The following is a 7,412-nucleotide window of genomic DNA, read 5'->3' on the forward strand; positions in this document are numbered from 1 at the left end:
TACAGCAGGGCTTCTCCTGAATAACAAATCTCTGAGGCTTTGACAAGGAGGCCTGGTGGGAGATTTGGAAAATCCAGTAGATGGTCCATGGGTCTGATGCCCTAGCTGGCCACATCTCAGGGATTCTTATTACTGGACTTGTCCTTGCTGGGTTCCACTGAGCGCCCACCTTTCTGGGAGGTATGAGGTGCGCTCCTGAGCACCTCTGTCCATGGAGCTGCACCTGGAGGGGATGCCATAGAATCATTAAGGTTGGAAAAGACCTCTAAAATCATCTCGTCCAACCATCAGTCCATCACCACCCTGCCCACTAACCACATCCTTCATGCCCTCCAGCACTCCATGCTGTGGGCTGATGCTCCGAGAGCAGAGGTGACGGCATTCACTTCAGAACCTCATCCCTCACCCAACCCAAAGCACCTCACCACCCAATTCTGGGGATACGCTCTGTGCGGGGTGGCAGATGAAGAACCTGGTCTTTAAGGACCACGGTGCCCTAAACTCGGTGGCCATGCCTGTGTGGATGTTTTTGAGGTTCATATCCTCATGTGGGAAGTGCTGGGCTGGCCATTTGCAACCAATGGCACACCGCATCCAGCAGACTCCACAGGGTTTTCTCATTTAAACAACCATTGTAGCACTCCAGGAAAATGGGAGCTGGGATGGAGCATCCATTACGGTAGAGCTGCACCGTGCTGCGATGCATCTGACACGCAGTGCATCTGGAAGCAGCTTTATTTTTCACCCACGTTTTTAATTCCCGTGAGCAGAGCAGGAAGCACAGCCCCGCAGGCTCCAGCAGCACAATCTGCAAGCCGAGATTACAGCTTTGTGAGTGCGGGAGATATTTCCATCCTCCTGATGGCTGAGCCGAGAGGGAAAAAGGGGAGGGGAACAAAAAACGTCCATCTATGAGGCGAAAGCTCCCGAACGAGGAGCCCCGGGCACAATCCCGCGGCACCAACCCCGGCCCGCAGCGGGGCCTCACCCGGCCACCGGCCACCGGCCACCGGCCACCGGCCACCGGCCACCGGCCACCGGCCACCGGCCACCGGCCTCAGCGGCCCCACCCGCAGCCCCGCGCCCGTTGCTCGGCAGCTGCGAGCCAACCGAGCCTGCCGGGAAGGTAGAGGGGCAGCACCACGGATAGCTCTTATTGGTCGAAGGAGGTGAGGGCGGAGCTCGAGGACGGCCGTCTTCTTCGCTATTGGCGGAGAGAGCCGTCAGTGCGGGGCGGGGGGCGGGGCCTCGCGGCTAGCGGGGTCGCGTTGAACTCCGCGTTAGGGCGGGGGAACGGAGCGAGGGGGCGGCGGCGGTCGAGGGTAAGCGAGCCGCCGGCTGCGAGGAGAGCGGCGCGAGGTAGGGAGCGGCGCGGGGGCCGTCCTCACCTGTCACCGGGCGCTCAGCCCTCCCTCCTCGCGGCCCCCGGGCTCCGGCCGCGGGCGCGGTCCCTCGCGGTAGCGGCCGGGCTGGGGCTGTGCTTTCGTCTAAGGGGACCCTCGTCCGGCTGCCCTCAGGTAGGTGGGAGGGGGGCGGAGAGGGCAGACCCCGGGAAGGCCGCCTCTGGGCGCGAGGGCTCCCCGCCGCCGTCGCTGCGGCAGGCGGCACCCCGGAGTGGCGCTGCGCGAGGGGGGGAGCGGCTGGGGGCTGCGGCTGGGGGCTGCGGCTGGGGGCCGCCTCCGTGCGCGGGGCGGGGGGAGTTGCGAGGGCAGAGCCGCGCGACTTCTTATTCGTATAGCCGCGCTTCTTTTCACAGCAACGTGAATAGCTGTAAAACACATAATTCTACCTAAATTAAGTTGTTTAAATTGGAGATAAACAGATGTCTTAGACCTGCTTCTCTTATAAGAAATCTCCCTGTAAGTAAGTCGGCACGCGTGTTGTACCCTGATGAGCATTTTGATCCTGGAACCCTTTTATAGATGAAGTTGATGTATTTCTTCAAATTCTTTTTAATATCAAAAATGGCAGAATGTTACAGCTAAAGGGATCCATAGCACTTTCACTTAACTAGCGGCAGTGGATGCAAAGCCAACAATTTCTGCACAGGATTATTAGAAAAATGAGTAAGGAGTCATGCCTGTTTCCATTTGCCAGCAGTGTGACAAGCTTGTTTGCTGATGGCACACCCATCATCCTTTGTTTACTTTTATGGGTCTTAATCTGAATTAATTGGTCACAAAAGCCAGGAAATATTTAAATTCTCGTTATTCTTTAGAAACAGAGAGAGTTATGTATGTATATACTACAGTATATAGTATGTACGCATGCATGCATACATGTTTTTATATATACGCTATACTTATGCTTTCATACATATTTTATACGTATATACATACATACATGTATGCATGGCTTTGCAGGTTTTTGCAGGGAAATTACATCATTTTCAAAAGAAGCAAGGATGTCAAAATAAAAATATCTCATGAAGATAGACTACAATGAACCCCTACAACAACTCAGTATGATGTCCCAGAAAGCTGACACAGATGAAAAAATGTTTGAAACCTGGCAGTTACTCAAAGAAACTGCTTCAAGATTGTGAATGAACTATCTGCGAACTTACTCACCTACTACGTTTTTTTAAAAAGATGTTTGTAGGTGCCAGTGTTACTTTGTAGAACTGGTATTTTGATGCCTGCATTAAAACAAGAAGTGCTGGGGCACAGAGACTTTGAACACATCTGCTAAACCTGTCAGTTTTGCTCTGTCTGAAGGAGGAAACTGTACAATTGTTTCATTTCTGACTCATTCTCTGATGTATGAAATGGGATTTGATGTAGCTAAAAGCTCATATGATATTTTGCTTTCATGCACGCTTGACTTTAATAACACAAAATGGAGATTTTGTCTCTCTTCAGTGTTCTATTAAAAAAGCAAGTCCATTTAAACCAAGTAAAAGCAGTCAGGGGAAATATCTCCCTTATTTTTAAACAAGCAAACTTAAGAGAAAATGTAATGAAATGTATCTTAAAAAGCATTGGCAAAACAAAAATAAGCCACTTAATGAGCTGGCTTGTTGAGGGGCTTGTAACTCTGTAATGAAACAATTTGTAGGTTGTCAATTGAAAGCTCAGATCTTTCTAAAAAAGCCCATAACTTATGTTAAATGTCAAAAGTATCCCAAACAAAATTAAAAACTGTTTTTACAATAGAAGTTGTCAGGCTCTTCTCCATCCCAACTTCAATGATAGATGACGGGAAAATACCTATGTGTTTCCTAGGAAAATAAACCTTTCAGCTATTATTGAGGTCAGACAGAAGATGTCATGAAAGCTCTTTTTGCTGATTTGTATCTTTGTTTATTCATACAAAGCGGCTTCCTCCAATTTGCAGACATCAGAGACTAAGCAGATAGGCATGAAGACACAAGATCAGTGAAGCACTTCATAGAAATGTTTCATTTTTAAAATCTATGCTTCTAACTAAGCCAGAATGGTACTACAGCTGAGAAAATGCAGCAGTCTTTTCTATTACGTATCACTTAGATTGTCTGCTTAGTCACCACAGATTTAACCTGTACTAATGTCTTTGTGCATTCCTGGTCATGTGATAGTCAAGACCAAAAAGAAGAAAGAAAAACCCTTCAGTTACAGCTTTTCTCCATATTTTTCTGCCTTGTTGTTCCTTTTGAAAGATAGTTTTTCATTGTCTCTGTTTTCAACAGTCCTATTTGATTACTTTCATGATAAGCCTTAAACCACTTTGCACAGTTTCCAGGTAAGTACTGTTCTTTTGTTTAGCACTGAAAGTCAATCTGTAGTGTGGAAATCATACATGCATGGTTGCTGAAGATAGCAGATATTGACCATTGTGCACAGACATTATTAACGCTGTGTGGGTGCTTCAGAATGGGCACCAATAGCAGGCGTATGCTATAGGGTTTGGTTTGTTGTATCGTCTCAAATCTGAGAAAAAATAGGGCAGCAAGGACAACTTTTAAGAATAGATTTTTGGTAGTTTAGAGCATGTACTGGTAGTTCTTGCTTTGCTGGGACTATTGCGTGAGTAGAGATGCAGGTTGTGATAGCTTTGTACGTTAGCAGGGTACGGAAAGGCTTTAGAGGTCAGATGGGAGTGAATTTGGGACTTAAGAAACAATGCAGTTCTAGCACGTGAAACATGTCTCTATTCTGTGTGCACTAGGTGTGAAGAAAGCAGAAATATTCTGTATAAATATGGCTTGTTCTTTTTCAGTGTGTGTTTATGTCAACAAGCATGGAAATTCTGGGCCTCACCTGGATAAGAAAAAGGTTCAGGAGCTTCCAGATCACTTTGGACCAGGTCCTGTCAACGTGGTACTTCAACAAGCTGTACAAGCTTGTGTGGATTGTGCCTATCAATCCAAAACAGTCTTTGGATTTCTGAAATCTGGCCATCATGGAGGGGAAATGATAATTGGTATGTGAAGATGTTTCTAATTTTTTTGTTTCTTCACTTGTTTGTGAACCTAGGGTAGGGAGAAAGAACTGAAGTAACCTGCAGTGAGATTCTATCACTTTTGTAACTCCTTAAGCATAGTCAAGAATGTATGTTTGTGAACTACTTTATTAAGATAGTCCTGGTGGAGTATACTTTATATCACTGGGAGTCCAGGATTTTCTGAACAGTTCTTAAATCAGAGTCTAGCAATAGCAAAGTTGAATTACATGTACACTGTACAGTTAGGTTGTTGGTAATAAGCAGAGCTTGTGCATCTCAACAGCTGCAGCTATACAAGCTATACATTTGTCAAGTAAGCTCAGTATGAGTGGAGTATCAGCTTTATTAATTCAAGTCATTCTCATAATCTTATCCATACATAATGTTTGTGTTCTTAATACCTTAACCAAGTGAGTGAAAAGTTTCCAGCTAATCTGTTTAGCTTCCAGGCAAGTGATTCCACATGTTAAATTTGCTGCTTCCTCCTTTCTCCCATTCCCTGGTCTCTTAGGTCAGTGTTCGTTCTCTTATGTCCTCTATTAAGGAATAGGTTTAGTTCTGCTACATATTAATGCCATGCCTACAGATAAATTATCCTTACATCTCAAACTGAATAGCTGCTGCTTGACGTTTTTTTTTTCCTTCTAGGCTAGGAAGTCTCTGTATGGCATGCCAGCAACGTTTTGTTGCAACGTTCTTAAAAGAAGAAATCTTTTACAGCGTGCAAGTTCTTTAAGATATGGTGATGCATTGGGGTTTAACCCAGCAGATCACTGAGCGTCACGTGGCTGTTCATTCACTGCCCCCATCTCAGTGAGATGGAGAGGAGAAATGAGGGAAAAAATGAGATAGAGAAAAAGAAAAGCATAATAATTATGGCATGTATATCTACATATACACACAGATACTTGTAATCTAGATTTATAACAACGGATGCGCAAGCAATTGCTCATCTCCTCTTGAGGTCTTGAAACAGTAAACGTTCGGTGCAGAAAGTCTATACCAAATTAACTTGAAAAACTGATGCTTTCCAGCTTCAGGTGAGACAATTATTCATTGATCTTTTGTACATTTCAAGTGTGCAAAAACTCACCTCTGGAAGACTGATATTTGTAGATAAAATTGATATGGCTTACTGGGCTCTGTTAGTGGCTCTCAGATGTAGTAAATTTGATGTTGTTAATGATCTTCTGCATATGGAAGTTCTACTTCTGCTGAATTTACCTGTCATTAACAGCTTGCTGCATTGTGAAATCATTAAATAGCAGCCTTTAACATATTTAACTCTGGTTTTTGAAAAGCTGAACTTCCTAATTGGGACTCATACATGTATGAAGCCTTGGTGTCTGGTGCTGACTTGAGAATAAAACTTCAGTTATTACTTACAGGGCCTGCCTTACAGCATAAGATCACATGGCAGTGCCTTCTGCTTTCAGTATTTTACCAGTGCTGTGGTACAACTGGGTCTGGTTAATACCTGTTCAGATACAAGACAGAGTAAGGAAAATGTGTTTATTATTTCAGATCAGCCCTTTTTTACAAGGCATCGATTGGTTACTTGGTGGTGAATGTTGGGTTCTATTGCAGATGTGATGCCATCCATGCAGTAATGGATGGAAATACATTAAAGGAGCAGCATAACAATTTATTTCACAGGGCAAAGGTCAAGAGAGTGCTGATTCCATATTACAAATCTAACAAAACTGAAGTGGCAGAAGCATTCTTTGAAGGCTTAAGCAGATGAGGGATGTTCAGTTTTCTGTTACAAAACCTAAATCAGAGAGCATTGAAATCTGTTGAATTTTGGAATAGTTGAGAGTAAGAATGTGAATTCTGTTTGTAACAGAAAAAAACTTGTTCTCATTCCATCCCTCTACTACTCGCATCTGCTCCACATGTCGAAGTAGGAAAAGAGTCATTTGTTGCTCCGTTAATTGCAAAACTGTATTTGTCAGACACCAATTCTGAATCAGCTCTCATACCTGTTACCGTGCTTTCAATAACAAGACTGCAGTTGGGGTTGGTTTGTAGGGAGGCTAGATGAATTGAAAGGGAGTGGATTGGGATAGTATAGCTGCTGGACAGAAACACCTATTTTAAAAGATGATCATCCTATGAAGTATGCCAGTTTTCCCACCTTGTGTATGTGACCTGAGGAGCTATGTTAAGATAAGCTTAAGATAATGGCAGGACAAGGGGAAATGGCTTTAAGTTGAGGGAGGGAGGATTTAGGTTGAGTATCAGGGGAAGTTCTTTACAGAGTGAATGGTGAGGTGCTGGAACAGGCTGCCCAGAGAGGCTGTGGACACCCCTCTTCCTGGAGGTGTTCAAGGCCAGTTGGATGAGGTCCTGGGCAGCCTGGTCTAATATTTAATAGGGAGGTTGGTGGCCCTGCATATGGTGGAGGGGTTGGAGCTTCATGATCTTTGAGGGTCCCTTCCAACCCAAGCCATTCTATGATTTTCTGATTCTAAGCTCAAATGCTAGTGTCTTGGGAATCAAAGCAGAGTTTCTCTTTGCCATCCCTATTTACAGTTGCTTAACTAGGATCTGTAGTATCAGAAAGAAACCTGGGATATAATTGGAGTAAATGCAATTAAATTCTTCTGTAAAATAGTCAATTTAAAACCCTTTATGTCTTGAGCGATCATGGAAAGAGTGACATAAAATGATTATTTAACGGATGTATTTGGGATCTCTGCTTGATTACTATAAAAAGATTCCTTCATAAGACATTGTATGGAGTTGGCTGATATTTGCTGAAATACTCCTGTTGAAACTTTCTGGTGTGGAATATTGCTTCCAGTATTTCATCATACCTTTAAAAACTTACGAAGTTTCAATCTACAAGTTTTGGACTCCTTCATAGTGCTTTTCTGTAGCCATTTGAAGTATTACTTCTGCCTTTCAGTCTTGCACTGAGACTTCATTTGGTGGTCTCATTCTCTACTGATCTAATTTTCTCATTTGTTTCCTTTAATATTATAGTG

The 7,412-nt window shown here is 44.0% G+C and overlaps 1 long non-coding RNA gene across 1 annotated transcript; it reads left to right on the forward strand.

Annotated features, from left to right (window-relative positions):
- The first annotated feature begins 734 nt into the window (after positions 1–734).
- On the forward strand, positions 735–5,765 carry LOC149911706 (uncharacterized). Its single transcript, XR_016462955.1, has 3 exons — positions 735–1,517; positions 4,198–4,401; positions 5,071–5,765. It is a non-coding gene; the product is annotated as an uncharacterized LOC149911706 (long non-coding RNA).
- Positions 5,766–7,412: the final 1,647 nt, after the last annotated feature.

Source organism: Phasianus colchicus, unplaced genomic scaffold (assembly GCF_987193195.1).
Source record: "Phasianus colchicus unplaced genomic scaffold, bPhaCol1.hap1.1 HAP1_SCAFFOLD_59, whole genome shotgun sequence".
Lineage (NCBI taxonomy): Eukaryota > Metazoa > Chordata > Aves > Galliformes > Phasianidae > Phasianus > Phasianus colchicus.